This window comes from Acipenser ruthenus, chromosome 29, assembly GCF_902713425.1.
Source record: "Acipenser ruthenus chromosome 29, fAciRut3.2 maternal haplotype, whole genome shotgun sequence".
NCBI lineage: Eukaryota > Metazoa > Chordata > Actinopteri > Acipenseriformes > Acipenseridae > Acipenser > Acipenser ruthenus.
The window spans coordinates 19,925,348-19,942,920 of NC_081217.1; the positions used below are offsets into that span (position 1 = coordinate 19,925,348).

The window sequence follows — 17,573 nt, forward strand, 5'->3', positions numbered from 1 at the left end:
GATTTACACATTAATTGCATTGTAACTATGCATAATAACATTGTAATTATGTGTAAGTACACATGTATTTCTAGTTTCCTGATTTCAGAGTGCCTGTTTGGTTATCTGCACTGATATACTTTTAAACAAGCAGATTTTTAAAAAAAGTTTGGATTTCTGATAAAAATCAATCTGATTAAATGGCAATGTGTTGACATTTCTTATCCACATTGACTTGTCGTTATCTAAGATTGTAAGGTGAGTGCGTTGCTATGGTTGCTACGGTAAATGTGTGCGACGCAGCAAAGACTAATGGGTGATGAAGACGTTTTATTTTATTTTATCACAAACACTCACAGAACATGCATCACAAAAGATGATAGGGTTGAAAGACCTTCTCTGCTGTGTCACATACATTTGAGCAAAGACTGCTGCGTGTTCACTTTATTACAATAATAAAAAAAACGTTTTTCTTTCTCTAGCAAAAGTTATTTAAACTGTCTGCAAGAGTCAAACCTGCCAGTCCCTTAATGGCTCACCTCTAATTATGAACATTACTATTATTTGTAAATCATTCAGACCATCCTTCCTCATTCCTCAAATGTATACAAGTCTGTGAATAATATGTGTGGGTGAAATCAACCACTGTCCACAACAAAACCTCAACTTGTGTTCAAATTGATCATGTGCTGAGCATCACTTTATCTGAGAACACAGGGAATTGCAAATATGTGCTGTGATTGTGTTCAGCAATGTTACAAAGCTAAAACAGGGTTCGTGTGATTGTAGTCAATCTCACCTGACTACAATTGTCTTCAGAGGGTCCCAAATCAATAAGAATTGCGGATCTGACATTTTTCACATGAGCTCAAATATAATTTGTAATTTCAACTAAATCTGCAATGATTATGCTGGAACATAGTTCACTATTGATTGATTTGACATAGAATGACCCTTATGCATAACACAGTACTGTCTACTGTGCCAGAGTTAATTTCTGAATTTAGACGTGCATTTCTCATTATTTATCTTGAACTAAGTAACAACAGTAATCAATAAGCAGAACCTCCTAATTCACCGCTGCTTTTTTGTGCAGGTTCGTGATGGTATTTATGTCGTCTTCGCGAGTTTATCAAAGCGCTATGTTTCCTGTAATAAGCAGGTCGATATGTCTCATCTTAAATGCTCCAGAAACATCTAGTGGCTTCAGTTGTACAAAGAATAATATTTAAGTATTAAATAGCAATTTAGCAATCCGCTGGTGACTAAAGAACTGGTTACAGGAGCAAGAGACTTACAGGATATTTCTGTCAACAGTTAATTGCTTTTGACGCTGTACAAAATGCGATTTTAAAGTGTTTGTTCTCAAGGACATTAACATAACTAAAAATGCCATTTTTTATATGGATAGGGTTAACTGAGCTGGATGAACATCACCAACAGAGTTTGACCTTCTCATTCTCTTACTGCTTGGCTAGCTTCAGGTCCTTTGTATTCCATGTGATTATATTCCTATTCAAAATGCTTGCTTGGAGGAAAACACTCCCCGACGTAAAGGATCACTAGTAGCATTGGGTTTATTGGATCACTGTACTGTTGCCTACACTTCATAATAATGTTTAGAATTACATTAATGGTATATGTATACAGGGGTTTTATGTGCTGTAAGCTTCTACCAAACACATGGCTAACACAATCATCCTCTCCCGTTGACCGGGATTCTGGGTAATGTAACACAATCATCCTCTCCCGTTGACCGGGATTCTGGGTAATGTAACACAATCATCCTCTCCTGTTGACCGGGATTCTGGGCAATGTAACACAATCATCCTGTCTCGTTGACCGGGATTCTGGGTAATGTAACACAATCATCCTGTCTCGTTGACTGGGATTCTGGGTAATGTAACACAATCATCCTCTCCCGTTGACCGGGATTCTGGGTAATGTAACACAATCATCCTCTCCCGTTGACCGAGATTCTGGGCAATGTAACACAATCATCCTGTCTCGTTGACCGGGATTCTGGGTAATGTAACACAATCATCCTCTCCCGTTGACCGGGATTCTGGGTAATGGACTGAGCACCCAATCTTTATGTAAGTATGCACACTTACTTTCTTCTTAATTATTACTTTAATGCATCTCAGATAAATTGAATATGTTACATTTAATTATTTTTATATAAGATTAGCTAAGTATTGCCAAATGGAATTGAATTTAAAATCTGCTTTTACTAAAGTCACTAAACATTAGATTGTTTTTATCAGCATCCATTTAAAGTAATTATTGACAAACAGCTTTGATTTCCTAATGAATAAGTTACATTAATTCAATCACTGATAACTGAAAAACACTTGATGGAGTTAATCTTTCAACTGTTTATTTAATGAGTTTGGACACCAATTACCATAGTGTTCTACTCTGGAATCCTGGAAAGAATATTAATTTAGACATAAAAAACTGGAGAGATTAATTTTTATTAAGTGTTTTGCTTTTCAATTAAAAAAAACATTTTACTCATCTTGTTATTTCGTTAAGAAGACAGGGCCATTGTATGGTAATTACATTATCACAGCTTTCATGCTTTGATAAGGACATGCAAACCTGTTTTATTTTGGAGATCACTTGGCTATTCTAACACTATGTATTATTTTCTCTGATAGCTGTGTATATTTTTTGCCAGCATTGGCAGGTTCTGTTCTGTCTGTGAATATCTTTACCATAGCAAGTTCTACAGGTCAGGACATATTTGGTTGCCTAGTCTACTGTAAAATGAAGCTCTGATCACCTAACTACAAAGATGGCTTTTGGTAGCTTTTCTGTTTGTGGAAACAGCTGTTAATGCTAATGAGAAGTTCATTGCAGCAATAGGTAATTGTTATAATCCCATTAAATTGTTTAACTATACAACACAGCGAATATAAGATAAATTCCCATATTTAAAAATATAAACACATTATTAAACAAATGTATACTGTAATATTACATTATAATAAGGATTAATGTTTGCAGAAAAAAAAGTATTGAGGTAAACCTGCTGCATTTAAATCATTAAAAATAATTTAAGATACCAATGTTACATATAGGTTTGTATATTATTTTGGCGTACAGACGTACTCAAATTTGTTGGTACCCCTCCACAAAAAACGAAGAATGCACAATTTTCTCTGAAATAACTTGAAACTGACAAAAGTAATTGGCATCCACCATTGTTTATTCCATATTTAATAGAAATCAGACTTTGCTTTTGATTTTTTATTCAACATAATATTGTAAATAATAAAACAAATGAAAATGGCATGGACAAAAATGATGGGACCCCTAACCTAATATTCTGTTGCACAACCTTTAGAGGCAATCACTGCAATCAAACGTTTTCTGTAGCTCTCAATGAGACTTCTGCACCTGTTGACAGGTAGTTTGGCCCACTCTTCCTGAGCAAACTGCTCCAGCTGTCTCACGTTTGATGGGTGCCTTCTCTAGACTGCAAGTTTCAGCTCTTTCCATAGATGCTCGATAGGATTCAGATCAGGACTCATAGAAGGCCACTTCAGAATAGTCGAATGTTTTGTTCTTATCCATTCTTGGGTGCTTTTAGCTGTGTGTTTTGGGTCATTATCCTGTTGGAGGACCCATGACCTGCGACTGAGACAGAGCTTTCTGACACTGGGCAGTACGTTTCGCTCCAGAATGCCTTGATAGTCTTGAGATTTCATTGTGCCCTGCACAGATTCAAGGCACCCTGTGCCAGGCGCAGCAAAGCAGCCCCAAAACATAACCGAGCCTCCTCCATGTTTCACTGTAGGTATGGTGTTCTTTTCTTTGGAAGCTTCATTTTTTCGTCTGTGAACATAGAGCTGATGTAACTTGCCAAAAAGCTCCAGTTTTGACTCATCTGTCCAAAGGACATTCTCCCAGAAGGATTGTGGCTTGTCAATATGCATTTTAGCAAATTCCAGTCTGGCTTTTTTATGTTTTTTTGTCAAAAGTGGAGTCCTCCTGGGTCTTCTTCCACGGAGCCCACTTTCTATCAAAAAGCGACGGATGGTGCGATCAGAAACTGACGTACCTTCACCTTGGAGTTCAGCTTGTATCTCCTTGGTTCTTTTTCTACCATTCGCACTATCCTTCTGTTCAATCTGGGGTCGATTTTCCTCTTGCGGCCGCGCCCAGGGAGTTTGGCTACAGTTCCATGGACCTTAAACTTCTTCATAATATTTGCAACTGTTGTCACAGGAACATCAAGCTGCTTGGAGATGGTCTTGTAGCCTTTACCTTAATAGACCATGTAATAGACCATGCTTGTCTATTATTTTCTTTCTGATCTCCTCAGACAACTCTCTCCTTTGCTTTTCTCTGGTCCATGTTCAGTGTGGTGCACACAATGATACCAAACAGCACAGTGACTACTTTTCTCCATTTAAATAGGCTGAATGACTGATTACAAGATTGGAGACATGTCTGATACTAATTAAAGAAACAAATTAGTTTGAAATATCACTATAATCCAATTATTTATTATATTTTCTAAGGGGTACCAACAAATGTGTCCAGGCCATTTTAGAATATCTTTGTAGAATAAGCAATAATTCATCTCTTTTCACAGCTTCTTTGCTTTATTCTATGACATACCAAAGGCATGCAAGTATACATGATAAAATGGCTTTTAATTTCATCACTTTTCAGGAGGAATGAAGCATTATTTCAATGAGCTGTAAGGGTACCAACAAATTTGAGCACGTCTGTATGTCTCTTATAGTTGAAATATGATTCGTATAGCAATCGTTCTACAAAAGTCTTCCACCAAACATATAGTTGCGATAGGAGTTATTCTTCATAAGCTATATATTTTCTGAATGAGAATTTACCACTGTAAATTGGAAAATATAATTGTTCCAGTTAAGGAGTCTGTGGAAGGGTGGTGGGTAATTCACTGACACACGGGAGACACAGATAATTTTGACAGCACCGCACAGGTGCCCAGTTTTATTCAGTGGGGCATTTCCACGTCTTGGCCCGCAGAGGGCGCTTTTGTCTGTGGTCTGCCTATCAACAATGATAGACAGAGCCACAGAGATACCACGGGTGGTACCGTAGTAGGTTACAGGCGCACTCGCAGGTGCTCAAACAAAAAATAAGCAAAAGGGAAAAAGAACCAGGAAAATAAAACACAGTAATCAAAAACTACAAATTAAAGGTGCTGCTCTCGGCAGCTTCACCCCGACCGTCGCTACCCGCACGGTCCAGGTCTCCGTCCTACTCTCGCCGCTCCCTCAGGCTGCTAAACCAAATACTGATGGGGTCTGCCCACAGTTTTCCCCGCTAACCCTATTTTCTTTCTTTGTGCCTTTTGTTTCTTTTGGGGTTTTTCTCCCCGGCCGTGTCTTGGACCTGGACCACAGCATCCGCACGTCCTTCTTTTCTTTCTCTCAAAAGGGCAGCCCTGAGGGAACAGCTGAATGTTATTTTATAGGGCTAGCAATCCCCCCAAGACCCGCCTCTCAGCCATTCAGAGAGAAGGAAAGCCCGCACACCCACTATCCCACCTCTCCGTGTCACTGCCATGACTGACAGGCGGATATTGACGGGCTGCTGCCCTCTTCCTGCAGCACTATGAACACATCAGAAGAGTCAGCACAGGTCTCCCCCTGTTATAGAGTCTTTTCAGAAGAAGCCTGACTGGTTATAAAGTCTTTAAGCCAAATAATAAAAAAATAAAAAAAATAGTAAGACAGGTTATTATACATTGTTCACTTTGCAAATAGGTATGAGTGGAAAACCTTATAAATGTCAGTTCCATGAACCTTGCTCTTATACAGTACTTACTGTTTTGTCATGTTGTACATCTCTGAATAAGAAGCTAATCGGTTATTTTGTTCGCTGCCACTGGGCATGGCTGACAGTGGTATTAATGTGTCACAGTGAAGAGGCTAGCCTGCAGGTACAGTACAGTACAGAGGGGGGTTATTATGGGTGCAAACTCTTACCGGCAGCAGACTTACCTTAAAACACATTTCCATAGAGGGTGTTTTGGCACTGCCCCAGAAGGCAGTAGTTTTTAAACAGGAAAGGATTGATCACCTGCTTTACTTCAGACGACGTACAGACACCAAGAAGCTCATGCTGGTCTATGGCTTGTGCTGTACACTAATAGCCCTTCCTGGTTCAGTCCCTGTGGAATTCTGCATTCCTGTAAAAGCACAGGGCTAGAAATAATTTCAGGTCGGAATGCACTGCTTTCGGGGGGGGAGCATCAGAAATAGACAAATCCACCCTGCTATATAGCTATATCCTTTAACTCCATCCTTGTCTGCTTCTAGAGGTCACGTCAGAGGTAAGCCTGTGATTGATCAGGGATAATCAGTTAAATACATTGCATTACAGAAGGGTACAGGGATTTCCCCATCTTTCAATTTGTATATATAAATATATAAAATGCTAATACTAGCCGCTAATGATAATGATGAAAATTATAATCTATGCTCTTTTATATCCTAGAACAGAGGTGCCCAATCACGGTACTGGAGGTAAAATTAGATAATTAACTACTTCAGGGCCTGGATGGAGGTTTAGTTGGTTCAATTAAACAATTTGGAATAGCATTCTGACAAAGACCAGGAGTGGAAGGACCCACTTTGCCAGCCCCCCAAGCTAGAATCACTCTGAATTATTGCAAGCACCACATTTGAATCAAGATTTTTGAAACTATTAACATGCGATTGTGGAACAATAACATTACAAGTCAACAGACTCAATTAAATCGGCAAAAAAAAGTTGATATGTGGTTTTACCATCTAAATGTATGTTTTGTTTGCTTGTTAGAGTGTTTGTTTATTGTAAAGATAAATTGTAAAAGAAATAACACACACACACACACACAAAGTTTAATAAATATTTGAGGGTTTCTCAATTATAAACCATGTCATGTTCTATAAATAGCAGTCACTTTAAAATGGCTCCCAGTGAGGTCCCTGTTTAAGACACATTGCTGCTGCAGTGGGTAGCAAGCGGGGACTCGCTTTCTGGATAGAAAGAGGCTGAACCAGCAAGCAATATGCATGACAGAGAAGGATGCCTACGCACCTGTCCAATACCAACACATTGAAGCCACCCCGGGGGGAGCATAATGAGAATAATTTCAAGGTAATTTAATTAAAGACAGAAGACTCGCTCTAATCAGAGGAATTAAAAGCTTCCAGGGCAATTTCACTCTTCATTTCTCCTGATTACAAAATGGCCCCCAACCAACAGATAGCAGCTCTGGTTGAGTGACTGGACATTAAAACGGAGTGTGTTTCTATGTTTGTGGGCTGTACAAATTACTGACGTCTTACAGGGGAAACAGCCTCAGAGGTGCTGACTTTGTGGGCAGAACCGACAGTGCTGCAGATTTTGATGAAGGAATCAGACAGCAATTCTTGAGGAATCCAGAGCAATTTAAATCTGTGAGATCGTTGAATTGGCTCCATCCTGGTTGACCATGGTGGTCCTAGACCACGTTGATAGTGTGTGTGGGGAAAGGCCAGGTACTGAACTCATCTCTACCTAGTTTTGTGTCTTCAAGGCAGCTTTTAAAGCTTTTGACACACTACGAAAAGTGCTGGTGCAACTGGAAAAGAAGGTAAGACAATGAGTGTGCCAGGGTCAGAGATGGAGGCCCTATTTGTGAAAGCTAATGATCTTTACTTCAATAACCATCAGCCACCCGGCACTATTGATCCAAGGCCAGCTGTGGCATGTGTGATATTGTGTGCATGTGTGTGCGCAAGCCTTTCTATAGAAGATACGTTTTGTTTTCCATTTATATGAAGCATGAATTCATAAAATAGTGATACCCCTTTTTTGGGGAATTTGTTTTTATAAGTTAATTTGGTACCCATTTGTTGAAGAATACTGTAATCACAATGGAAAAATATATATATATTGGTATACAATATTATTTATTTGCATGTGTATGTCTATCTATCAAGGATGCCTGGTTTTAAATTATCTTCATAAAATGCCAATTTCATCAGATCCATTGCTGGGTAATCAATAGGACAGTGATGTAAATAGCTAGTCCTGATTAGGGGGTCAAGGAGCTGCTTGTAATCATGTTAGCTCATCTTAGAAGTACACGGATGTCAGCGATGCTCTCAACACTGTAGAATACCTATGTGATTCACTACAGTCTGAGGAACAGCCCTTGTAATCTCAGGTGATCAGACAGTCATGTTTCTGCATGTTATACCCTGTGCACAAGTAATTAATAAAGAATAATCTCTTGGTCTATTATGGAGGGCCCCATAGTGTCCACCATCATAGTTCCAGTCCAATCTTTGACACGTTGGGGGATTACCTCCTCATTATGGGGAGTTATTGCCATTTAAAATGGGCAACCTTTACTAAAATCAAGAACAAGCAATGTAAATTGGAATATTACTCTTTTAGAGATAATTAAATCAAGGACATCCTCGTAAGATTACTTAGGCTTCTTTGGTGTAATATATTTTCTATGCCAGTCTGATGAGAGATGCTTGTTTTTATCAGGGATGCTATTAAACTTAATAGTACTGCAGCATAATAAAAAATAATATAAATAATACTGAGAGCAGTGATGAAGTCACAGTGTGTATGTGTGTGTGTGTGTGTGTGCGTGCGTGTGTGTGTATGTGTGTATGTGCATGTCTGCGTGTTTATATAGTAACTATTGTGCTGAACTTACCCTTAACAAACATGCATTGTATTTTGTATTAATGGACAGCAGAGTTATAATAATACAAGCCATTGGTGGATTAGTGCCGCCGTGGCAATGGTATCACAGTGGAATGAAAACATACATGCTGGTAATCCATTGCAGTGGTACGAGTACCATTGTGCTATTATATGAGAAAACCATTTTGCTCCATGGTTGAGTTCCTATGGTTGATAATGCTGTTGTCTGCTAATGGGTCTGCTGGGGTTTCCTCAGGACACTCGTACACACAACTAAATCCTTATTGTTTATTTAGCAGACGCCTTTTATCCAAGGTGACTTACAGAGACTAGGGTGTGTGAACCATGCATCAGCTGCAGAGTCACTTACAATTACATCTCACCTGAAAGATGGAGCACAAGGAGGTTAAGTGACTTGCTCAGGGTCACACAATGAGTCAGTGGCTGAGATGGGATTTGAACTGGGGACCTCCTGGTTACAAGCCCCTTTCTTTAACCACTGGACCACACAACCGTATCCCAAAGAGATGTTTCAAACTTTCCTGTAAGTTCAGTGGATTTACCCACAGACACACTATCTGAACCACTATTTAAATGAGCTGCTATTTAAGGAAGAGTGGTGGCAACCTTTTAAAAGGAAATATGAAGGGTAGGAGAAAGCTCAGGAAGGATCTCTGAAGCACCATTCGCTATTGAGAGCACCTGCACTGTTAGGTAATTGCAGCTCCCCAGATTATAACTCAGGATTTGTCCTCTTTTCAACCACTTATAGGGCACAATGTGTGGAGGGCAGCTTTCTGATTAGGAGTTTGGCTATTTTGTGAGTCAATGCGCTGAAGCTGCAAGCTGCTAAAGCTGGTTTAAGCCATGTGCTGTGAAGCCACAGACCCAAATCCTAAAGTTTAAATTGCTTCGAATGACATTTCAACATTTCTTTCACAGTCTTCTTACCTTTATATTATGTTATCACCTGTTCTAATTGGTTCTGAAAGTTCTATTGCTGTTTTTGATTGCTTTGAGCAGCATGGTGAATGTTTAGTTGTACTGGTAATTTCTCTTTCATTGTATTGTTCCATGGACATTCGATTGATCTACTGTGCGATAAGATTTTTAAAAAGATACTATATATATATAATATATTATATATCTTTTAATTAACATCATGCAATCAAAGAAACTATAAGCCATAATAGTAGCACATCATTTCTTAGATTTAGAAACGTCACATTTTTTAATTTTTGTCAGTTTTTCGTTAAGTATATGGGAAACTACAAAGCAGTATGTAATTCAATATGTTAACGTAACATTATTCAGCAGGTTTCATTGGGCTTTATTAAGCCAAAATGAGTTAATTCTACAGTGTGATGCAAAACATTTGGCCACAGCTATATATGAATGTGCTGTACAAAGCTCTGAGTCAGTTATCTAGCATTCCTCTATTGATGTTCCTATTTTGTGTCTCTTGCAGGTGCCCTATGTAATCAGCCCTGAGGCTGGAAGACAAGCTGTGTGTAAGTAAAACACCTTTCATGTGTCTCTGCTGTAATTGTGATTGTTAACCAATAGTACACAGCATCGAGAATTACCTGGAAAGGTAACACTGTGAAAAAGTCAGGTAGACAACAGTTTCAGCTAGTGCCATCTTCGGTGTACTAAGAACAGTGTGTGTGGAAATGTTTATATCAGTCCCTCTCCCTCTGTGAGAGCTGTGTGTGAAGAGCAAGCAGGATTCGTCTGTTAAAGATGAGTGATCAGAAGTAGGTTAGCAGTGTAATTGAGAGTTTATCGATTAAATTGCTGACAAACAAAATGGAAGTTTACAGAAATGGTCCTTGTAACTTTCTTTTTGCGGTACTCTGCAGCTAGGTATGTAAAGAGAAGCATGAATCAATTGTAACAAAAAGAAAAAAGAAGACGGTTATACTAGACTGACATTATTTTACAGTCCCTTGTAATTTAGAATTCTTTCGTAAAACATTAAACATATTGCCTCAGAAATCTTTTATGCTTTTGTCCAACCCCTGTGATTCTTTAATGGGAGAACCCATTATCCAGCTGTCTGGGCTGGGAGCTGGAACTGATTGTGGGATGAGTGTATGTGTGTGTGTGTGTGTGTGTGGTGTCGGTCCTAAGCAACCCTCTCTCAAGGCTCAGCCTGATTGATAAAGCGCTCAGCGCTCAATCAATGCTATCCCTTCGAGATTGTGAGGAGCCGCAAACTAGAACCAGCAGACTGTACAAGGGCCTGTCACTGCTGTCATTTAGTTTGTTTTGTATTTCTTGAGACGTCAGGCTGGGTGACTGAACTCTTACAGTGCCATTGTATTTTCAGCCATCCAAATCCATGTAAACCGACATAGTTAATTGAAGTTACCCTAAAACCGTCTTCACTAATAATATCCAAAGCTGCCTGGGTGTACTGTAATGGTCTGACGAATCGATGCATTGCTGATTCATTCATTTGAATTCACTACTGATTCAAATAATGTGGCAGTTTAAAATGCTAAAATGCTCACAAAGCATCTAGAATATCAACTCCCATCAATGGGCTGTTTGTTCAATGCTGTGCATCTATGGCGCCACAAAATGCTAAATATAGTTCACATTTCCCAGAACTGATGCATTTCTCGTATGTAATTACATTCGAATGGCTTACCCTTTTTTATATAGACATGCTACTCCCTCAATGCTGCTGTCTGCAACCATCAAGCAATTATGTTAAGTATCTGAGCTATTAATCATTGTTACAGTTTGTTCTGAGGGACAGTGACATTTTGTTGGAGCGGGGAGGGGGGGGGGGGCTTGAAGTCTACATTGTTACGAGGGGGGGGCGCAAGGTTATAAGCTCAGAGCGGCGGATGTAATAATGCAGAGCTTGCTGGTAAAACATGATTTATGGAGTGGTTTTATGCGCTAGGCTGTAGTGGCAGCACTCCTCCAGATGTGTGTTGCATTCCTGATTCAGTTAAGTCATTTCCTTGATTGATTACTGCTTGGGATCTCACAGGGCAAAGAGCCTGACAATAAAAACTTAAAATACGTCTTTCTTATTTTTGTATATGCATAACCCCCTGGTGCTCTCTGACTTATTTTATTTGTGTGTGTGTGTGTGTGTGTGTGTGTGTGTGTGTGTGTGTGTGTGTGTGTGTGTCATTGAAGATATTTGAAAGGGTTTGTTCCAAAGGTAATTAAGAATGAACACCTGGAAATCTATCAGCATGTATCTTACACAGTATCCTGTGTGATAATATATATAGTAAATATGGACTGGAGAGAAGGCTCATAGTGGGAAACGATGACCTCCGACGGAAGAACTATAGTTACCAACAGGGGACCTAAATGCCCAAAGCCTGCTTTATCAATCAGGCTGAGCCATTTCAGATGGCTGTATCGCATCAATACCAGGTTCTAATATATATTACATTCTTGTGTGTTTCACACAAAAGTATTATTCGATTTTATTTTTCATTTAATCTAACTAAAGGAAGGGGTCTTTTTTGACTGCTCTCTGACAGTACTGGTAAGCTCTATAATGATCATTCGCTAATTAGATGAATTATATAAATAGGATTTGCTCATTAGAGTAAACTTCATCAGTGTGGTTAAAATGTTCTTGTTGACAGTGCCAAGGATCTGAGTAGGGTCAGTTTTGAGTAAACATACTTGATTTTGTTATTATCAACACTTCAAGTCTACCCATGCTACATTGCCACTTATAATGTCCTTATGGTGTTTGTGTTTTAATGCTTTTTGTTCTGTGCAGTGTTATCTGCCAGTACCAAACGTTCTCTGCGATTTGAATTCAGTGATAGGATTTTTAAACTCAACAAGCTTTCTGAAAGCTTTTGAACAAGGCAGAATAGCCCTTCACCACTTCACATTTTGTGAACTGGTATATATTATACACATAATAGATGGCTTGTACCTTCCATTATTCAGAATACATTCCTTATAAAAATGTTCAGGGGTTCAGTCAAATATAAACTGTGCCACCTTCTGTCTAGCGGGTTATGATGATAAGTCCATCATCAAATTTATTTTGCATAGGCCTTTCGTGCCAAGGCATCCCAAAGCGCTTCACATGACAAATAAATATATTATACAATAATATATCAAAAAACATCCAAAAACAAATGGGAATAAATAAATAAATAAATAATAAATAAATAAATAAAATACATATTAACATAATTCTAAAACAGGCCATCCCAATCTACAGAAAGGCCTCTGCATGAAGATGTGTTTTAAGCTTTGATTTAAATGCATTTATTGAGTCAGCTTTACGGATTTCAATGGGAAGATTGTTCCATAATACAGGTGCATAATGACTAAAGGCTCTTCCACCACAAGAGCTGCGTTTTATCATTGTAGTCACCGGAAGCCCAGCATCAGCATCATGTATACATGCATACCCAGTATCACATATACATGCATACATACATACACACATAAACACAAACCCCACTAATGCCATATGTCAACACTGTTTATGATTTTTTTTCTTGGTTTTACCTGCCTGAGAATTTGAATTTAAACTGAATATTATTTTCTGCCTATCCTGTAGTAATGAAAACAATACTCCTCAGCGTTACTGTAACTCCCGAATCTTGCTACTTCCAGCATGTGTGACTGCGCTGTTGAGAGCTCCAATCTGTTTCCTGAATCGGTAGCAGAAGGTATTCCCCAAACAGATTGGAGTGAGATTACTGTGCGCTACAACAGGAATGCTGTCGGCTCTGCAGAAACTCTGCGGCATGGCACCAGCATGCCAATGACAAACACGCTGCGGCTCAGACACAGCCGTGAGTGTGAGTGCCAGTGCGTGCTGCATGTATCAAAAAGGCTTTTTAAAATCGGAAACTAAAATAAAAGCACCTACAATTCGTTGCACATACTTTTGCGCAACCGGATTGTTCCTCACGTCGCTGATTCACTTGTTATGCAAATTAAATCCCAGACATGTATCATGTGATATATAACAACTTCATACCCCAATCACTTTCAGTCACAATAGGCAAGACTGTTATTTCGCCACATTTTGACGAAGAGTTGATAGTAGGTGCTTGGATCGCAGGTGTTTCCGTTTCCAGGAAAATGCACCTATTACTAATGTTTGGTGATCCTACAGTCTATTGACAGATTGTATTGTTTTTGTGCAACCCTATCCTACCTGGACGGGTTAATGTCTTATATGAACACATCTGGAAGTAGTTCCTTTCATACCGCATGTAAGGGTCATTTTGTATGAGCTGTTATTGTCCTGCTGCTTTCCTATTCATATTCAGTTATAATGGGGAGGTTTATATGCAGTAGGAGAATCTGCTGCATTCGCCCCACCTGGTAATGTCTCTTTATGAGAGCCGATCAACAAATCATTGGCACAACCAGTAGAAAAAACGATCCACAGCTCTTTCAGAATACTGGTGTCAATTTTTCAGTGGTTTCAAGTCCAGAATACACCTCTAATTAGTACAAAGATGAAGATTCTGCTCAATTTCCGTTTTTGATTTTTAAACATATTTTAATCAGTTATCTTGTTTTACCTTGACATTATCAAGTGCGTCACAGGATAGCACAAATATAGATGTACTAATGCACTAAAGCATTTTTCTATACTCTGCCTTGCCAACGTTAGCAGTAGCATTCTAAATTGGGTGTCCTTATTGACAGGCAGGAGGAGACATTTATTCCCTGTCGCAAACACAATGATGGGGTCTCTCTAGGTTTTGGTCTGAGTCTTCACTGTTGGGGAGCTGGCAATGCAACACCAGTTGAAGGCGAGACAATACTTATCAATGATAGATTATAAAAACAGCTGCACTTACAATTCTCTGCAGAAGGCAGGTATTAATTGGGGTGGCCGAAGGCTCATGTCACCAAAATCACTGATTTCAAGTTCACCCTTTCAGAAAAAAAATCCCATTGAGATGCCATTGTAATACCAGTGCCACCCCAGAAGATACCCTGGCAGAACCATTACCAGACTACACCATTACCAGAAATTGCAATACAAATATTGCATGGTCCTCGCTGGAACTGATGCCATAGCACTATGCAGTACCACTGGTTGTGATATCACTGGTATGTCAAAGTATGAACATGATACCGCTGTGGTGTCATTCTACAAAAGGCTCATACCATTGTAGCTCTCCTCATCCCTTAGTACAGAACCATGACATTGTAAATGTAGAGTTGCATTGCCATTTCTGGTCTTTTGTACTGCATGTTCCCTTATAAAAGTTTCCCTTGTAAATACCAAAGTGTAATAAAGCATGGTAAAGCACATGCAAGCATTGTAAAGCCCAGAGAGGTATGGTAAAGCATATTTAAAAAACATGCCATGGAGAACGATGGTGAATACGTACAAAACCATGGGAAAATCATGAGAAACAGAACAGTGCAGTGCTGTGCAAATGTACTGTGTTGCATGGGGTGCTGTGATCCCCTGCATTCAGCTACAATTTCACACCATGTGTGAAATTGCTAGGGAATGTAAACCAACTGCAGAGACAACAAGGTCTGCTTTCTGATGCGTGCACTGGAGGGTTAAACGTTAAACGCCAAGGAATCATATTTGAGTGGAAAACGATACATGATTGTTGAACACTGCAGCTTTTAAACCGGTTTCCATGTGATAGAGGTGTGCTGCGTTTCTGAATTACTCTGTGAACCCTCTCCCTAACATGGCTACATTGACACTAACAGACTGTGTTTCTCCCTTTTGATAAGCTGCAGATCATTCTGCTATTATGGCTTTTTATGGCCCTACAGCAGCCCCCAGAGATCTAGAGGTCCTGGCGATCTGTTACTGTTCAGCTATCAATAGCCTTTACACTGGGGGTGGGGTTAATGCGGCTCTTTCAAATCTAAGGTATCCCATTTAGGAAAAACAACTGAACAGGCACAGGGAACAGCAGAGTTGTTTTCACATTTCCATCTGCACCATGAACCCATCTTGTTAAATCACGTTGCAGTATAGAACTAGGGCACCACTGCTTTCTTCAGGGATCTACAGTCTAGTCTCCAGTATTAAACAAAGGCACCATCAATACTCACTTTTCTGTGTCATTTCTATTTACCTTCCTTTACCTACATGTTTTTCATATAAATAATTGGCAGCTCTTTGCTTAAATGTTATTTAAATTGTTCTGCAGTAATCTTAAATTATTAAAAACTAGACATTTAAATTATTCAAAAACCGGTCTTACACTCAGCAATTTGTTGAAAAATGTATTTTTACAATTATTATACCACTACTACTACTACTACTAATAATAATAATAATAATAATAATAATAATAATAATAATAATAATAATAATAATAATAATACGAAGCAATGTTTTAGACTGCTGAATGACTTATAGTGAATTGAGCAGCAGTTTGGTTCTGATTTTGAGGAAGGTTCGGTGTAGGGTGTCATCCCTTATTTTCCTCCATCCACAATGAACGAGGGAACCCAGGTGGGCACTACCTGTATCTGAAAATAAAGTGCCTACCCTTAGTTTAACAGAGGAAGAAAAAAATAGCTATGTGATTGATCAGCCTTGTCACTCCTTGAGCCTCGCTAGCTTGCTGCAGTGTGCGAGGAATAGTCTTTGATTTTTCCTTCCCCCTCTCTTCACACACAGGTTGGAATGAGCCAGCAGCACGTTCACAGGGGGACAGCTTTGCATATTGATTCTTTAGGATTGCCCTTGAATGTTGGGACAGGGCGCTGGGGAGTACGGCAAGCAGAGAGCTGTGAGGAGCATAGCAAATCAGGAAAAAGAGAGTGAAGGGGGAGAAGGGGAGAGAGCGAGCACAGCAAAAGAGGGGGGTGAGAGAGAGAGAGTATGAGAGAGCTAGTACTACTGCAGTGAGAGAGAGAGAGAGAGAGAGAGAGAGAGAGAGAGAGAGAGAGAGAGAGAGAGAGAGAGAGAGAGAGAGAGAGAGAGAGGGGACTGCAGTTGTAGAGCTGATGGAAAAGGACCAGGGGACGATACCACACTGAAACATTAACCCTCAGTACATCAGTGTTGGATGGGTTGGCCCATCAGGAGAGGATCAGACAAAGGAACAATCGCTGGTAAGGGGAACCCTCTTTATTTAACCCTTTTTGGAATGAACGCTCTCTGATGACCTAGGCAGGTCGTTTACTGGAAGTTATGGGATGCTGAGCAATGTGTTGGTTGGTTCAGTTACAAACTGCAGAGGGACTGCTGGCAATGTGTACATCTGACACATCCTCAAATAGATGCTTGGAGAAACACTGTAGCTTACTGTAGCATTGTCCTATACTGAACATTTAGCTTTACAATGTTATTAACTATATGAGAAAGTGTTTTATTGTGAACGGGACTGTAGGGTTTTTATTTGAACCTAAATCTGTTTATTTTTTACTTCTCAGCTGTTAGACATGTACAAGCATACAGTATGTGTTTACACTTCGCTAATCAGAATGTATACTTTGATTCTAGACATTGTTTTTTTGCATTCATTTTCCTGCTGTTTGTTTGTGAAATGTTACAGATTGCTATAAAAAAATGTTTTCGCGGCACAGGTAAATACTGAATAAAAGAAACAGCTGTTAGAATCTAAAGGTCAAATGAAAACCAACCAGTGGCCTCTACTGGGTAAACTGGAATTTACCTGTAGCCCTACGACTGCTTGATCTTCTGAATATGTTGCACTGGGGATCCAGCTCAGTTTGATCATTTCAATTGTTTTTCACTTGAAGTTTAAAAGTACCAGCATAAGGTGATGTAAATCCTATAATTGAATGCAGATTTAAACTGTAATTAGGCACATTTCATTTTCACAAGCACACTATTTTAAAAGTACACTGCGACAGACAGAATTCAAATCTTATACATTTTGACTTAACAGCCCACACGTAAAATTAAGTTAAAACGCCATTTC

General features: G+C 39.3%; 1 protein-coding gene across 4 annotated transcripts in view; it reads left to right on the top strand.

Moving 5' to 3' along the window:
• Positions 1–17,573, top strand: part of LOC117430677 (synaptotagmin-2-like) — a 79,806-nt gene that overhangs the window by 32,677 nt on the left and 29,556 nt on the right. For 2 of the 4 annotated variants that reach the window (XM_059003483.1, XM_059003485.1), the window contains exon 2: positions 10,142–10,184. The gene's annotated coding sequence lies outside the window, so the exon portion shown is untranslated. Of the gene's footprint in view, positions 1–7,580; positions 7,601–10,141; positions 10,185–16,402; positions 16,741–17,573 lie in introns of those variants that run through there. The other 2 variants (XM_059003484.1, XM_034051032.3) reach the window with 2 other exon arrangements.